The 18,887-nt window shown below is 41.7% G+C and overlaps 1 pseudogene; it reads left to right on the forward strand.

Moving 5' to 3' along the window:
• Positions 1–7,943: 7,943 nt before the first annotated feature.
• Positions 7,944–18,887, forward strand: part of LOC136174514 (NADH dehydrogenase [ubiquinone] flavoprotein 2, mitochondrial-like) — a 66,221-nt pseudogene continuing 55,277 nt past the window's right edge.

Consider the following 18,887-nt stretch of genomic DNA (forward strand, 5'->3'; position numbering starts at 1 on the left):
AGCTTTTCAGACAAGCAAAAGTTAAAAGAATTCAGTACCACCAATATATATATTGATATATATATCAATAATTACTTTAAATGTAAATGGATGAAATGCTCCACCCAAAAGACTGATTGGATTGATCAACGGGTCAAAAAAACAAAACCCATATATATGCTGTCTACAGGAAACCCAGAAACCCATTTCAGAGCTAAAGACACATATATCCTGAAAGTGAGAGGATGGAAAAATAGGGAGTAAAAGAAAGCTAGAGCAGCAATCCACATATCAGACAATGTAGAACTTAAAATAAAGATTATTACAAGAGATAAGGAAGGACATCACATAATAATCAAGTGATAAATTCAAGTTCAGTTCAGTTCAGTCGCTCAGTCGTGTCCGACTCTTTGCGACCCCATGAATCGCAGCATGCCAGGGCTCCCTGTCCATCACAAACTCCCGGAGTTTGCTCAAACTCATGTCCATCGAGTTGGTGATGTCATCCAGACATCTCATCCTGTCGTCCCCTTCTCCTCCTGCCCTAAACCCCTCCCAGCATCAGGGTCTTTTCGAACAAGTCAACTCTTCACATTAGGTGGCCAAAGTATTAGAGTTTCAGCTTCAGCATCAGTCCTTCCAATGAACACCCAGGACTGATCTGCTTTTAGGATGGACTGGTTGGATCTCCTTGCAGTCTTCTCCAACACCACAGTTCAAAAGCATCAATTTTTCAGTGCTCAGCTTTCTCCACAGTCCATTTCTCACATCCATACATGACCACTGGATAAATATTAGTCTTGACCAGATGGACCTTTGTTAGCAAAGTAATGTTGAAGAAGGAATTCATAGGGCCTGGACTCCATCTCAGACCTGTCCGTGCTGGTGGTGCGCGGCCACCTCTCCAGTGGACTCTGAACTCTGTGCTTGGCGCCTGTGGGAATGACAATGGAAGGATAAGATCCCCCCTCTGGGCAGGGGAATACACTAATCACCCCAGCCACCGGACAGTATCTATCGAAATGTAACCACAGGCTTATCGGTTATTAACTGGTTGGAATGTAACCGCGGGCTTAACACATAACACGTGAATAATGGGGTTATTGTGATTGTATTCACCCTTCCTTTGTTAAGCCTCAAGGGATTTTGGGATGGTGCATTTGGACACATACACATGGGGTATAAAAGATTTTCACAAATGCTGGTCAGGGTCCTTGGCTAAGAGGAGACTCTGCCTTGAACCCGCCGGTGTAATAAACTGTACTCCACTATCTGCATTGTCCTTCTGAGTGAGTTTGTTTCCCGGAAAGCATGGCTATAACATTTGGTGCGTTGGCTGGGAAACTCCTCCCTCTGAGGAGACAGGTCTCATTTGAGGCCACCCCGAGGCTTTGTAGCTTGAATCTCCTAGAGGGGGAAGGCTCCTCGCCCCTCTGGAAGGATTCTGTTTTTCAACGCCCGGACCTTCCCCGTCAGCAGGTAGTGGACGTCAGCAGGTAGTGGACGGCAGCAGGGGAACTGAGTGCTCAGGTGAGGAGGAACCCACCCAGCAGGGTGGAAGAGGGGGCCTGATCACCCCCCCTAGGAGGAACTAGAAGGAGCAGGGACCCACAGGAGCCTGGAATAGGCAGGTGGCAATTGCTTGGTACACAGGTCGAAGAGCGTGCTAGGGTTTAGGAAGGAAATTTGTGAAGGTCATTTAGGAGGTGTGTCCACGCCATCTCGGGGAAAATTATTACCAAGCGATCGCCAGGGGATTTTTAAACTGGTCCTTGTATGCTCGTATCCTGCCCTCCACCAGGAGGTATCCCATCTGCTGTGAAATTCTTGAACCCCTCGGAATTGTTAGGCTAGAAGGAGGAGGATACAAAAGTGAGTATGAATTGGTTTTTCCGGAGATGGTCTGGGACGTGGGATATTTAACCCATCTGTGTTTTCATGCGCACATGATCAAACCCACCAAGGCAGAATGGACTTTAAGGGAGAAACAGTCTTGGACCATGTGATGTTCTGGTTCAGCTGTGCTGACCGACAGGTGAAGACACGCTGATCCCCCTTCTCCCTCTGGGATCTGGCAGGTAAGGCTCTTCTCACCCCAATTAGGAAGGAGGCAGAATGGCAATTTAAGTGTCACTGAGTGGAAGAAGGTAAGCAAGATGGGGCGAAGTGAATCTAAGGCAACTGTATTGGAGTGCATGATTAAAAATTTAAAGAAGGGATTAGGAGGAGACTATGGGGAAGATGAAGCCTAACCACCTCCACATACCCTGTGATGTCAAATGGCCCCCTATGGGAGTAGGATGGCCACCAGAAAACACCACGAACTCAAAAATAGTGGAAGCAGTCTACACAGTAGTCACAGGAAAGCCAGGACACCTGGATCAATATCCATCTGTTGACTCATGGCTAGAGTTAGTTTGAGACCCTCTTACTTAGACAAGGTTCTGTATCCAGAAGGGAAAGGGAAAAATATTAATGGCACAAAAATTGACTGATGATAAAAAAGGAAATTCTACAGGATTTGGACGGGGATGACCTGACCCCTCCCTCATGCTGGATAATGATGCGCCTGCCTCCCAGGACCAGAGGCTGCCTTAATGCCCGATCCAGGGCCAGGTGAAGTTTATGCAACAGCCTCTGCTCCTCCACCAGCTTTCCTGAATTTCGTAGAGCCGCCGTTTGGGCAGACTCCGATCCTGGTGATAGAAGCCGATGGCCAACACTTCCAGGATCTGGCTCCAACCGAACCGCCCAAGCTATACCTGTCTTTCCCGGTGAGTACTGACAAGAAGGGGAGGGAGACGTTGGAATTAAGAAGAGACTGCGCTCTGCCAGAGAGCTGGAGGGAACGAAAGAGAACAGACAAGAGACTTACAGTGCTAGCTGCTGCTCTGGGAAAGTCTATCTCGGGCCCTCTGGAAAACCTCCTCTGCCCCAGGGACAGGACAGTCCTTCAGCCAATCCCAAGGGAGGCCCTGGGCCCGTTACAGCCAAACCAGTGTGCCCGGTGCTAAGGTTTTGGCCACTGGAAGGATGAATGCCCTAAGGCAGGGAAGGAAGAGGAAGCTCCCGCAGTTGTGGGGTTTGCTGACTTGGAAAAAAAGTGGGGGACCAAAACATTGACTTCATGGTGGATACAGGAGCAGAACGTTCGGTAGTAACAAAACCTGTGGCCCAAAAAGACTACCGATGTAACTGGGGTATCGGGAGAAGAGATGATTAAATCGTTTTGCCAGCCCAGAAAATGTCAGATGGGGTGGAGGGGGGAACCAAGTGACATTCCTGAGTGCCCAGTATCCCTGTTGGGAGGAGATTTGCTCTCCAAACTAGGAGTACAGGTGATTTTCTCCCCTGAGGAGAGGCCCACCTTCTGGATGGATTCTATGACTTATTTGCCCTCTCTCTCAGTGCCAACCCAAGATGAGTGGAGGTTGCATGAGCCTCTGAAAGCGGAACCGGGTGGGTCGGAAAGAGCCCTGAGGTCTGGGTGGAAGACAAACCCCCTCCCCCCAGGCTGGCTAAACATCACGCCCCAGTGATAATGGAACTCAAACCAGGCACCATCCCGGTTAGAGGGCACCAGTTCCCGCTATGGATGGAGGCCTGAACCGGCATATTGCCCCACATCAATAGATTGAAACAAGCAGGCATTCTAGTAGAGTGTCAGTCGGCTTGGAATACGCCAATCCTACCAGTCAAAAGGGAAGGAGGACAGGACTATAGGCCTGTACAAGATCTCAGGCTAGTCAACTAGGCTACTGTGACTTTACATCCCACTGTTCCAAACCCCTATACCTTGCTTAGCCTCCTTCCACCGAGGACACTTGCCTAGATCTCAAGGATGCCTTCTTCTACATACTCCTCGCCCCAGCGTCACAGCCCATCATTGCCTTTGAATGGGAATATCCAGTTGGGACCACCAGATAACAAAGGCTAACTCCACAGCCATCTTTGGGGAAGCCTTGGCTTCTGATCTGGACTCATTCCATCCGGAAGAGTATGGATGTCAGCTCCTACAATATGGGGATGACCTGCTGCTGGCTGCCTGAGACCAAGGAAAAATGCTGGAAAGGGACAAATGCACTGTTCCAGCTGTTGATAGAATAAGGTTACCGGGTGTCGAAGAAGAAGGCACAGATCTACAAAGAGGAGGTAAGGTATCTGGGGTTTGTTTTAAAGAAGGGCTCAAGGTTCCAGACCCTAATTGGGTCCTATACACTGATGGCACAAGCCTGATAAAACAAGGACAACAGCTGTTGGGTTAGCCAGAGCAGAAGGGGCCATCAAGACTGAAAAGAGATGGTGGGAATTGCCAACTGGCAAATTATTGGTACCGGAAGAGCTGGCACACACTCTGGTAAGCCAAACACACCAAATGACCCACCTAGGCCATGCTGCCTGCTCACAGGTTAATGCTGCCTCTCGGGTATTCAGACAAAAACCTCCAGGTATTCAGCTGAAAGGCACACTGCCCCTTGAACACCTGGGAGTGGATCTCACTGAAATGAAACCTCACTGACACTACCCTTACCTGCTGGTCATGGTATGTGCTTTCCTGAGATGGGTAAAAACTTTTCCTACCTGGACTGAAAGAGCATCAGAAGTAGCCCAGTGCCTGCTTAGGGAAATGGTTCCCAGATGTGGGTTTCCTACCAGCATTGGATCAGGCAATGGCCCGGCTTTTGTAGCTGATTTAGTCAAAACTTTAAACTGCATACTGCATATAGGCCCAGAGTTCTGAGATGGTGGAATGAACCAGCCAGACACTTAAAGAGACTCTCCAGGTGGATCAGAGAGACTGACTGCTCCTGAGTGGACTTGCTTCCAATGGCTCTGCTCAGACTCAGGATGACCCCACAGTCCCAAGGCTATTCTCCATACGAAATTGTGTATGGGAGGCCTCCTCCCATAATAAAACAGGTGTCAACAAATTTGCCTCAGGTAAGGGGGGATAGGATTTCACAGCAGATGGAACAGGGTAAGGTAATAAATCAGGTAACTAAGTCTGTACAAGAAAGGGTGCCGTTCCCCCTTGGAGAACAGATTCATGAGTTTACACTTGGTGACCAAGTATGGGTCAAAGATTGGAAACATGATCTGATAGCCCTTTAATGAAAGGGCCCTTATGTTATTCTAACTAACCCTACTGCACATTTAACATGAAAATATTACTGGTGGATAGTAATCTTGATCATACTGCTTTGTGGGCCCTGCTTCCTATAATGCCTTGTGAATTTTGTAACCCAGAGGTTGATAGCATTCTCTCATGTGGGTGGCAGGAGGGCTAAGGTACAATATATCTCAATAAATGATGCTCATTATGGAAACTAAGAGCATCAAGAGGGGAGAATGAAGAAGGAATTCATAGGGCCTGGACTCCATCTCAGGCCTGTCCGTACTGGTCGTGCGCGGCCACCTCTCCAGTGGACTCTGAACTCTATGCTTAGCGCCTGTGGGAATGACAATGGAAGGATAAGACCCCCCTCTGGGCAGGGGAATATCGGTTATTAACTGGTTGGAATGTAACCACGCACTTAACACATAACACGTGAATGATTGTGATTGTATTCACCCTTCTTTGTAAGCCTCAAGGGATTTGGGGCTGGTGGATTTGGACACATACACATGGGTTATTAAAGATTTTCACAAATGCTGGTCGGGGCCCTTGGCTAAGAGGAGACTCTGTCTTGGGCACGCCGGTGTGATAAACTGCTCTCCACTATCTGCATTGTCCTTTTGAGTGAGTTTGTTTCCCGGAAAGCGTGGCTATAACAATGTCTCTGCTTTTTAACGTGCTATCTAGGGTGGTCACAACTTTCCTTCCAAGGAGCAAGTGTCTTTTAATTTCATGGTTGCAGCCACCATCTGCAGTGATTTTGGAGCCGCAAAAAAAATAAAGGCTGACACTGTTTCCACTGTCTCTCCATCTATTCCCCATGAGGCAATGGGACCAGATGCCATGATCTTAGTTATCTGAATGTTAAGCTTTAAGCCAACTTTTTCACTCTCCTCTTTCACTTTCATCAAGAGGCTTTTTAGTTCCACTTCATTTTCTGCCATAAGGGTGGTGTCATCTGCATCTCTGAGGTTATTGATATGTCTCCCAGCAATCTTGATTTGAGCTTCTGCTTCTTCCAGCCCAGCGTTTCTCATGATGTACTCTGCATATAAGTTAAATAAGCACGGTGACAATATGCAGCCTTGCCGTACTCCTTTTCCTATTTAGAAGCCATCTGCTGTTCCATGTCCAGTTCTAACTGCTGCTTCCTGACCTGCATACAGGTTTCTCAAGAGGAAGGTCAGGAGGTGTGGTATTCGCATCTCCTTCAGAATTTTCCACAGTTTATTGTGATCCACACAGTCAAAGGCTTTGGCATAGTCAATAAAGCAGAAATAGATGTTTTTCTGGAACTCTCTTACTTTTTCGATGATCCAGCAGATGTTGGCAATTTGATCTCTGGTTCCTCTGCCTTTTCTAAAACCAGCTTGAATATCTGGAAGTTCACGGTTCATGTATTGCTGAAGCCTGGCTTGGAGACAGGATTTGAAATAGCTCAACTGGAATTCCATCACCTCCACTAGCTTTGTTCATAGTGATGCTTTCTAAGGCCCACTTGACTTCACATTCCAGGATGTCTGGCTCTAAGGGAGTGATCACAACATCTTGATTATCTGGGTCATGAAGATCTTTTTTGTACAATTCTTCTGTGTATTCTTGCCACCACTTCTTAATATCTTCTGCTTCTGTCGGGTCCATACCATTTCTATCCTTTATTGAGCCCATCTTTACATGAAATGTTCCCTTGATATCTCTAATTTTCTTGAAGAGATCTCTAGTCTTTCCCATTGTATTGTTTTCCTCTATTTCTTTGCATTGATCGCTGAGGAAGGCTTTCTTATCTCTCCTGGCTATTCTTTGGAACTCTGCATTCAAATGGGAATATCTTCCCTTTTCTCCTTTGCTTTTCACTTCTCTTTTCACAGCTATTTGTAAGGCCTCCTCAGACAACCATTTTGCCTTTTTGCATTTATTTTCTTTGGGGATGGTCTTCGTCCCTTTCTCCTGTACAATGTCATGAACCTCCATCCACAGTTCATCAGGAGCTCTGTCTATCAGATCTAGCCCCTTAAATCTAATTCTCACTTCCACTGTATAATCATAAGGGATTTCATTTAGGTCATATCTGAATGCTCTAGTGGTTTTCCCTACTTTCTTCAATTTAAGTCTGAATTTGGAAATAAGGGGTTGATGATCTGAGCCAAAGTCAGCTCCTGGTCTTGTTTTGCTGATTGTATAGTGCTTCCATCTTTGTCTGCAAAGTATATAATCAAGAAGTGCACCGGCTGTGACGGACTGCACAGAAGCATGGCTGTAAGGAGCTACCCCTCTCCCAAGTTCAGGGGTGGTGACCAAGAGCACCAGGCTGTGACAACACAGGAGCACCCGAGAGGAGCTACTCCACATTCGAGGTCAGGACGGCGGCCGAGAGGAGCTACCCACGTCCAAGGAGCAGTTGCTGTGCGGGTGCAGAAGGGCCAAGAGGAGCTATTCCACGTTCAAGGTCAGGAGGAGTGGCCATGAGGAGATACTCCTCGTCAAATGTAAGAGAAACCCAAGATGGTAGGTATTGCAAGAGGGCACCAAAGGGCAGACACACTGAAACCATAATCACAGAAATTTAGCCAATCTGATCACAGGACCACAGTCTTGTCTAACTCAGTGAAATTAAGCCATGCCGTGTGGGGCCACCCAAGACAGTCGGGTCATGGTGGAGAGGTCTGACAGAATGTGGTCCACTGGAGAAGGGAATGGCAAAACACTTCAGTATTCTTGCCTTGAGAACCCCATGAACAGTATGAGAAGGCAAAATGATAGGATACTGAAAGAGGAAATCCCCAGGTCGGTAGGTGCCCAATATGCTACTGGAGATCAGTGGAGAAATAACTCCAGAAAGAATGAAGGGATGGAGTCAGAACAAAAACAATACCCAGTTGTGGATGTGACTGGTGATAGAAGCGAGGTCTGGTGCTGTACAGACCAATATTGCATAGGAACCTGGAATGTTAGGTCCATGAATCAAGGCAAATTGGAAGTGGTCAAACAGGAGATGGCAAGAGTGAATGTCGACATTCTAGGAATCAGCAAACTAAAATGGACTGGAATGCGTGAATTTCACTCAGATGACCATTATATCTACTACTGTGGGCAGGTATCCCTTAGAAGGAATGGAGTAGCCATCATGGTCAACAAAAGAGTCCAAAATGTAGTACTTGGATGCAATCTCAAAAACGACAGAATGATCCCTGTCCGTTTCCAAGGCAAATCATTCAATATCACGGTAATCCAAGCCTATGCCCCAACCAGTAACGCTGAAGAAGCTGAAGTTGAACGGGTCTATGAAGACCTACAAGACCTTTAGAACTAACACTCAAAAAAGATGTCCTTTTCATTATAGGGGACTGGAATGCAAAAGTAGGAAGTCAAGAAACACCTGGAGTAACAGGCAAATTTGGCCTTGGAGTATGGAATGAAGCAGGACAAAGGCTAATAGAGTTTTGCCAAGAGAACGCACTGGTCATAGCAAACACCCTCTTCCAACAACACAAGAGAAGACTCTACACATGGACATCACCAGATGGTCAACACCGAGATCAGATTGATTATATTCTTTGCAGGCAAAGATGGAGAAGCTCTATACAGTCAGCAAAAACAAGACCAGGAGCTGACTTCGGCTCAGATCATCAACCCCTTATTTCCAAATTCAGACTTAAATTGAAGAAAGTAGGGAAAACCACTAGAGCATTCAGATATGACCTAAATGAAATCCCTTATGATTATACAGTGGAAGTGAGAATTAGATTTAAGGGGCTAGATCTGATAGACAGAGCTCCTGATGAACTGTGGATGGAGGTTCATGACATTGTACAGGAGAAAGGGACGAAGACCATCCCCAAAGAAAATAAATGCAAAAAGGCAAAATGGTTGTCTGAGGAGGCCTTACAAATAGCTGTGAAAAGAAGAGAAGTGAAAAGCAAAGGAGAAAAGGGAAGATATTCCCATTTGAATGCAGAGTTCCAAAGAATAGCCAGGAGAGATAAGAAAGCCTTCCTCAGCGATCAATGCAAAGAAATAGAGGAAAACAATACAATGGGAAAGACTAGAGATCTCTTCAAGAAAATTAGAGATACCAAGGGAACATTTCATGTAAAGATGGGCTCAATAAAGGATAGAAATGGTATGGACCCGACAGAAGCAGAAGATATTAAGAAGTGGTGGCAAGAATACACAGAAGAATTGTACAAAAAAGATCTTCATGACCCAGATAATCAAGATGTTGTGATCACTCCCTTAGAGCCAGACATCCTGGAATGTGAAGTCAAGTGGGCCTTAGAAAGCATCACTACGAACAAAGCTAGTGGAGGTGATGGAATTCCAGTTGAACTATTTCAAATCCTGTAAGTTGATGCTGTGAAAGTGCTACATTCAATATGCCAGCAAATTGGGAAAACTCAGCAGTGACCACAGGACTGGAAAAGATCAGTTTTCATTCCAATCACTAAGAAAGGCAATCCCAAAGAATGCTCAAACTACCGCAAAATTGCACTCATTTCACACACTAGTAAAGGAATGTTCAAAATTCTCCAAGCCAGGCTTCAGCAATACATGAACCGTGAACTTCCAGATATTCAAGCTGGTTTTAGAAAAGGCAGAGGAACCAGAGATCAAATTGCCAACATCTGCTGGATCATCGAAAAAGTAAGAGAGTTCCAGAAAAACATCTATTTCTGCTTTATTGACTATGCCAAAGCCTTTGACTGTGCGGATCACAATAAACTGTGGAAAATTCTGAAGGAGATGCGAATACCAGACCACCTGACCTGGATGAACTGGACAAAACAACAGACTGGTTCCAAATAGGAAAAGGAGTACATCAAGGCTGTATATTGTCACCATGCTTATTTAACTTATATGCAGAGTACATCATGAGAAACGATGGGCTGGAAGAAGCAGAAGCTGGAATCAAGATTGCTGGGAGACATATCAATAACCTCAGAGATGCAGATGACACCACCCTTATAGCAGAAAGTGAAGAAGAACTAAAGAACCTCTAGGTGAAAGTGAAAGAGGAGAGTGAAAAAGTTGGCTTAACGCTCAAAATTCAGAAAACTAAGATCATGGCATCCAGTCCCATCACTTCATGGCAAATAGGTGGGGAAACCATGGCTAACCTTGTTTTTCTGTGCTCCAAAATCACTGTGGATGGTGATTGAGCCCATGAGATTAAAAGAGACGTACTCCTTGGAAGGAAAGTTATGACCAACCTAATAGCATACTAAAAAACAGAGTCATTACATTGCCAATAAAGGTCCATCTAATCAAGGCTTTGGTTTTTCCAGTAGTCATTTATGGATGTGAGAGTTGGACTGTGAAGAAAGCTGAGCACTGAAAAATTGATGCTTTTGAACTGTGGTGCTGGAGAAGACTCTTGAGAGTCCCTTAGACTGCAAGGAGATCCAACCAGTCCATCGTAAAGGAGGTCAGTCCTGGGTTTCCATTGGAAGGACTGATGCTGAAACTGAAACTCCAGTACTTTGGCCACCTCATGCGAAGAGTTGACTCATTGGAAAAGAACCTGAAGCTGGGAGGTATTGGGATCATGAGGAGAAGGTGACGGAGAAGATGAGATGGCTGAATGACATAACCAACTCGATGGGCATGAGTTTGAGTAAACTTCGAGAGCTGGTGATGGATAGGGAGGACTAGTGTGCTGCAATTCATGGGGTCGCAAAAAGTCGGACATGACTGAGCATCTGAACTGACTGAACTGACTGATGAGAAGAAGTTGAGGGTAAGTCTCCACAGTCCAGAATCAGGGGCTCCAGGCTCTTTAAGTCAAGAAGGGCTTAAGGAGATATGATGAGTAAATGTAATGTGAATCCTGGAAATGAAAGTTCATTAGCAAAATCAAAGTGGCTTTGAACCCAGTATGGACTTTCATTGATAATAATGTATCAAAATTTATTTATTAACCATAAATCTATATGCAATAGAAAACATATGATATTAATAATAGAGACTGATGCTTTTAATAATAGAATTAATGCTTTTGAAATGTGGTGTTGGAGAAGACTGTTGAGAGTCGCTTGGACTGCAAGGAGATCCAACCAGTCCATCCTAAAGGAAATCAGTCTTGAATATTCATTGAAATGACTTTTGCTGTACCTGAAACTCCAATACTTTGGCTACCTGATGTGAAGAACTGACTCATTTGAAAAGACCCTGCTCATATACTAACGCATATATATGGAATCTAGAAAGATGGTGCCAATAATTTATTTTCAGGTCAGCAATGGAGAAACAGACATAGAGAACAGACTTATGGACATGGGAGAGGGGAGGAGAGGGTGAGATATATGGAGAGGGCAACATGGAAACTTACATTACCATATGTAAAATACATAACCAAAGGGAATTTTCTCTATGTCTCAGAAAACTCAAACAGGTACTGTGTATCAACCTAGAGGGGTGGGATGGGGAGGGAAGAGGGAGGGAGGTTCAAGAACGAGGGCACACATGTATACCTATGACTGATTCATGCTGTGGTTTGACAGAAAACAACAAATTCCTGTAAGGTAATTTCTTTCAACTAAAAAATAAAAAAATTTTAAAGAGAAAAAATTAATACATATACTCATGGAACAGATCTCACTGAAAACTGAATGAGAACTGGTAGAAAGACTGTAAGATAGAAGAACACATAAGAAAGAATGACAATCAGGTTGGGACCTGAGACTCTCAGAAGGAACTCAAAGGGAAAGAGAGAAACCTGCCTGGAATGAGTAGCAAAAGTCACAGACATGGAGGCCCAATCCCCATGTCCTACACCCACCATCCCCCACCCCATGGGAGATGACGCCCTTTGGCTATTTGGAGGACCACTGAAACTAACAGGAGGGCTATGATAAGCCAGCCTTCCACTTATGAGAAGCATGTTCTTGCTGGATTGCACCTAAGGAAAGGTGAAAGGGACAGTTTGGAGACTGCTCTAATGACTTTCCCACACCTGCCTTGGCATGCACCACAACCTGAGCAGAGCAAATACTTCATCCCTATTTACTGCACTTTGCAGTGTGGCACATGACCTAGGAATGCCGTAACCAGGGAGAAAACTTGGCCCTGGAACACTAAGGCAATCTAGTTCTGGGAAGGATCATGGGTTGGTGACCATTGTTGGCACCTACTCAAAAGTCCCTCAGAAAGAGCCCAGAACTCTGGCAGTGGCTGCTTTATTAGAGATCACACCTTGATATATAAAAGTGTCCACATGGGCTCCCTTACACTATAGTGAGGCTCCATAGAGGGGGTGGAGGGACAGTGGAGGCTGGAGGCAGTGATCAGCTGTGAAAGACAAAGGGGACTTTCACCTGAGTCTGCATCTGTTCAGATCAAGACAAGCAACTGTAGGCACTTGTACAAGCAGTGCATTGAAGACACCTTGGCTCTATGCTACTGAAAACAAACAAACAAACACACATAGGCATTCCCTATTTCAGCACTATCCCCTGCAGGGGCAAGAATTTCTATGTTGGAAGTACACACTTGAAAGGAACAGAGCCAACTCAGGGCCCGTTCTCAGAACTTCTGATCCCAGTACCTTGAAATCAGACCCTACCCCATGAGGGTGATGACAGAAACTGAACAGAAAGAAAGTCATGCTTCACACCAAGCCCTTGCTCTAGCATCTCCATCTCCAGCCCCAAATATTATCAAAGCGATAGCTGCCATAGCAACATGAGGAAACCTGTGACTTCACATCAAACCCAGTTTGAGAGTAACCAAATGCATTGGCCATGCATAGTCTGTATATAGGAGCTCCCACATAAGAACACTACTTCAAGATTACAATAGGTAACTGTTTCATCTAAATTAATAGAAGGAGAGAAAGTGAAGCAAAATGAAACTGTAGAGAAACTGGTCTCAGTGAAATAGCCAGAGAAAACCTCTGAAAAAATAATGAAATAGAAACAAACAATTTACCTTATAAAGAACTCAAAGCACTGGTAATAAGAATGTTAACTGAATTAGGTAAAAGAATAGATGGACATAGTAAAAATTTAACAAGGACTTGAAAATAGGGAAAAGGCCCAAATCAAAAAAATAAATAATTCAATAACTGAAATGAAAAACAAACACTACCAGGAATGAATGAGTAACTTACTAAATGATACAGAAGAACACATAAGTGATCTGGAAGATAGAACAATGGAGATCACCAAATCAGAACAGCTAAACGAAAACAGTTTTTAGTTTGTGGTAGTCTTTGACAACTGCTGTAGGAGACTAATACACCATCTTAGGACTTTTATGATTCCTTTTGCAACATATCTGATGAAAACTCTTGCCTCTCTTGCTTCTGAACTTTCTGAAACTCTTCAGGGACAACTTCCCTGATCATTGGAGTTAAGGTAGCCCACCCCACCTAGACATTTTTATCACATCACCTGCTTTATTTTCTTCTTCATTGTTTGAAAATGGTTTATACTTATTTTTTCTTTAACTTGCTTATTATCTTATCCCAGCACATAAAATAATACCTGGTATGTAATAGATGCTTAGTAAATACTTGTTAAAAGAAGGAAGAAAAGAAGGAAAGATTATTACTAATTGCTTGATGATAAAATGTCATTTAATAAACATCTGGACTATCAAAATATGAAAAAAGTTTAAGAGATTTATGAGATAAAATTGAGCTTACATATATTTGCATTATTGGAATTCTTGAGAAAGAGAAGAGAGAAAGAAGGGGATCAAAAATGCGTATGGGTAAATTATGGCTGAAAATTTCCCAAACCTGAAAGAGGAAACAGATATTCAGGTAAAGAAAGTATGGTGGGATGGGGGCTCCAATCAAGATGAAAAGAAAAAGAATGACTCGCACAAAAAGACATATCATAATTTAAATGGTAACAGCTAAAGATAAAGAAAGAATTCTAAAGGCAGAAAGATAAAACAGACAGTAATATTTATAAGGTAATCCCCATAATGCTATGAGCTGATTTCTCTGCAGAAAACTTGCAGACCATAAGGAAGTGGCATGATATACTCAAAGTGCTAAAAGGAGGTAAACCTGAAACTTAAGATACTACAGAAAAATTCTCATTTAGTATCAAAGGAAAGATAAAAACCTTTCAGACAACTGAAAACTAAAAGAGTTCATTAATACTAAATTTACACTAAGGAAATGTTAAGAGGTCTGCTTTCAATAGAAAAGAATAAACAGGAAAGGGGAAAAGCCCACTAGGAAAGGCTATATATATATATATATATATATATATATATATAATAGGGACTGGGATTCAATCGTGTGGTTAAGCCTTAAAAAGATTAAAGGCAAACAAAGATTGTAACAGCATCTATAACTGCAATAAACAATTAAAGGATAAGCATGAAGATGTAAAACATGACAATAGAAACAAAAATGAAGGAAAAGGGAGCAAAAATATAGGTGTTTTACAATGTGTTTGAACTTAAATGACTGTTTAAAACAAATAGATATAAATTGTTATAAGTCCACATATATGAGGGCTTCCCAGGTGGCACTAGGTAAAGAACCTGCCTATCAATGTAAGAGACATAAGAGATGTGGGTTCAATTCCTGTGTCGGGAAGATCCCCTGCAGGAGGACATGGCAACCCACTCCAGTATTCTTGCCTGGAAAATCCCATGGGCATAGCGGCCTGGAAGGCTGAAGTCCATAGGGTTGCACAGAGTCGGACATAACTGAAGCAATTTAGCATGCATACACAACACGTATATGAACATCATAGTAACCACAAATCATCGATCTACAATGATATATGAAGAAACTAAAAAGAAATGAACATAGGTATTTTACTAAAGAAAATCATCAATCGACAAGGAAAGAAAGAGAGAAGAATTATAAAACAATCAGAAAACAAGTAATAAAATAATGATAAGCATAAACTTATCAATAACAATTTTAAATGCCAATGGACTAACTACTCTAATCAAAAGACATAAGGTGACTGGCTGGAATAACAACTACATGCAAAAGAAAGAGATTAGAACATTACCTCACACCATATATAAAAATAGACTGAAAATGAATCAAAGACCTAACTGTGAGACCTGAAACCATAGAATTCCAAGAAGAAAAAATAAATAAATAGAATACTCTTTAACATATATCAAAGCAGCATTTTTTATATCTGTTTCCTAAGGCAAAATAAATAAAAGTAAAAATAAGCAATGAAACCTAATTAAACATAAAAGTTTTGGCACAGCAAACAAAATGAAAAGACTGGTAGAAAATATTTGCAAATGATATCACAGATAAGACGATAATAAGACAATAGTATTCAAAATTTATAAATAGCTCACAAAATTCTATGAAAAAAAAAGCAATCAATTTGTTTTAAAAATGAGCAGAAGACCTGAATAGCCATTTTTTCAAAGAAGACAAAAAGATGGCAAATAGGCACATGAAAAGATTCTCAATCCCATTATTTACTGCTGCTGCTGCTGCTGCCGCTAAGTCGCTTCAGTTGAGTCCGACTCTGTGCGACCCCATAGACAGCAGCCCACCAGGCTCCGCTGTCCCTGGGATTCTCCAGACAAGAACACTGGAGTGGGTTGCCATTTCCTTCTCCAATGCATGAAAGTGAAAAGGGAAAGTGAAGTAGCTCAGTCGTGTCAGATTCTTAGCGACCCCATCGACTGCAGTCTACCAGGCTCCTACCTCCATGGGATTTTCCAGACAAGAGTACTGGAGTGGATCACCATTTCCTTCTCCACCATTATTTACTAGAGGAGTGCAAGTAAAAACCACAATGAGATAACACCTCACATCAGTCAGAATGGCTATCATCAAGAAGTCAATAACTATAGCTTATATAACTGTAACTATAGCTAATGTAGATAAAGAAAGGAAACCTTTGTGCACTCTCAGTTGGAATGTATATTGATGTCACTGTGGAAAACAGTATGAGATTTCCTCAAAGAACTAAAAATAGAACTACTATATGATATATTCATTCCTGGGTATATATACAAAAAAAGTAAAACATTAATTAGGAAAGATACATATCTCCCAATGTTCATAACAGCACTCTTTACAATAGCCAAGACGGAAGGAAATGTCCATCAACAGATGAATGGATGAAGAAGATATGGCATATACCTACAACGGAATGTTAGTCATAAAGAAGAAATAAAATTCCACCATTTGCAGCAATGTGGATGGACCTAGAGAATATTATGCTTAGTGGAATAAGTCAGACACAGAAAGGAAGAAAACTCTATGTCATTACTTTATGTGAAATCTAAAAAATAAAACATACCAATGTGTATAGCAAAACAGAGATTCACCTATGTAGAAAACAAACTAGTGTTTACCAGTGAGGAGAGGGAACGTGCCGGGAGCAAGGTAGAAATATGGGACTTAGTTATACAAGTCACTAAGTATAAAAGAGAAGAGAAACATTGACATAGTGTACAGCACAGTGAATTTAGCCATTACTTTGTAACAACTTTTGACAGTATAATTTATAAAAATATTGAATCACTGTACTTTAAATCAACTATTTCTATACAATATACATGTATAAACTTTAAGATCAGTTTTATACATAGAGAAAATTACAAAGGTACAACACAGAGTTTCCATTTATCCTGTACCCTGGTGCCCCTATGATTCAGTTCAGTTCAGTCAGTAGGTTGTGTCCAACTCTTTGTGATCCCATGAACCACAGCAAGCCAGGCTTCCCTGTCCATCACCAGCTCCTGGAGCTTACTCAACTCATGTCTGTTGAGTCAGTGAAGCCATCCAACTGTCTCATCCTCTGTTGTCCCCTTCTCCTGCATTCAATCTTTCCCAGCATTAGGGTATTTCCCAGTGAGCCAGTTCTTCCCATCAGGTGGTCAAAGTATTGGAGTATCAGCTTCAGCATCAGTCCTTCCAATGAATATTCAGGACTGATTTCCGTTAGGATGGACTGGTTTGATCTTGCAGTTCAAGGGACTCTCAAGGGTCTTCTCCAACACCACAGTTCAAAAGCATCAATCCTATTATTAAAAGCATCGATCACTATTATTAATATCTTACATTTGTATTACATATTGTTTTATGGTTAATGAATAAATATTGATACATTATTATCAACTAAAGCCCATACTGGGTTCAGAGTCATTTCAATTTCGCCTAATGCCCCTTTTCGATTCCAGGATTCACATTGCATTTACTCACCATATCTCCTAAGCTCTTCTAATTTAAAGAGTCTGGAGTCCCTTATTCTGGACCCTGGAGACTTACCCTCGATTTCTTCTCATATCTACTGCTAAAACCTTCTAAAACATTTTTGAAGTTGCCCAAAGTTGCATCTCTTTACTGAGGTGCCAGAAGGCAACAATATGGATAGCACAACAGTTTGAATTCCCTAAATTTCTATTTGATAATTCTATGCTAACAAGTTTGTGTACATTGTCTGGCTTAATCCTCCCCACAACATGAGATAAATATATTTTAGGTCAACTTAAGTAACCTACTACAAGCACGAGACTAGGAAGTGGCAGAGCATCCCATTTGTAGTTTTATATTTTTGCCTGTCATGGAGATCAAAATCAGAATCCTTTATTGGTTTTGAGGTAGTTGGCAAGATTTATTAGGGGAGAAAAAAGGCTTAATGATAGTATTACATTGGAAGTTTAAGAGCTATATTTTGGGGAGATTTTATCATTGTTGATGTTATTATCATTTTTATTTGTATTGTCATATAAGACTAACACACATGAAAACATGATATTATTTCTGAGAAACTGCATTTCAAATAACCAAATTTCTCTTTTCTCCTTTAGTGATGGTCAATTCTATGGTACACATGTTTTATATAACAAAATGTTTGATTCAAGTTTTGATTCTGCTTCTTGGTAATTCTGGGATCTTGGACATACCATTTGAATTTCCTCATGTGAGAAACAAGGCAAGTTGTATCATTGTCAAAGATTTATGGAAAGAGTTAAATGAGATGATTCTAATGTTCTTCTTGCCTTAACTGTCATCAAATCAACTATTCAATAATCTCAAAGATGGGCTCAAAAATTTCAAATTAATATGAGCTGAGCTCTTTCATTTGGGTTAGTGTTCATTTTCTGCTATCTGTAATAATAGGGGTTCTAAATACAACTTTCTTTTGTGCCTACTGATGAATTACTATATAACACATAAATAAATAATTTCTTAAGTTTCTTTGAATAATATTCTTTCCTGGGGACTAAAACACTAACTTTCAATTCTCGGTTTTACAGGTCTAGGTTTAGTCTTAGCTTATCCTGGTTTTTTCCTCATAACTTATAAGTATCAGAGTGGTATACCTCGTTCTAAGTCAACACATAAAGTCTTTTTGTCACAACAGTGAGAAGTGAGATTGAATATACTTTATATGTAGTAATTAAAACTCAAAAATCCTATTTGACAAATCAGAGATCTGAGAGTATAAACTATTGATAAGTATAAATGGAAGACTTCTTTCTGTTCACTGCAGCAAGATGCTGTTGGCATTTTTATGTATTTAATACTAAGACTTTTATTATATAATTGAATGTAGCTCTGACTAGAATAAACTACAGATATTATAAAATGAAAATGAATGTTCCCTTTAGAGACATTACCTGTATACTTGTACTAATCTATACACTGGTTGATTTAGTAATAATAGGTTAGCTATTTAACATTTCTTACCACAATGCCTGTTTTCTCTTTTACCTTAACGTTTAATCTCTGATCCTTTAAATAGGAGCTGGAAAATATTTTCTTAAAAGCCAGATAATAACTATCATAGAATTTTGAGAACAAATGATCCATATGGGGCACTGGACTCTGCCTTTGAAA

The sequence above is a fragment of the Muntiacus reevesi genome, chromosome 9, assembly GCF_963930625.1.
Source record: "Muntiacus reevesi chromosome 9, mMunRee1.1, whole genome shotgun sequence".
Lineage (NCBI taxonomy): Eukaryota > Metazoa > Chordata > Mammalia > Artiodactyla > Cervidae > Muntiacus > Muntiacus reevesi.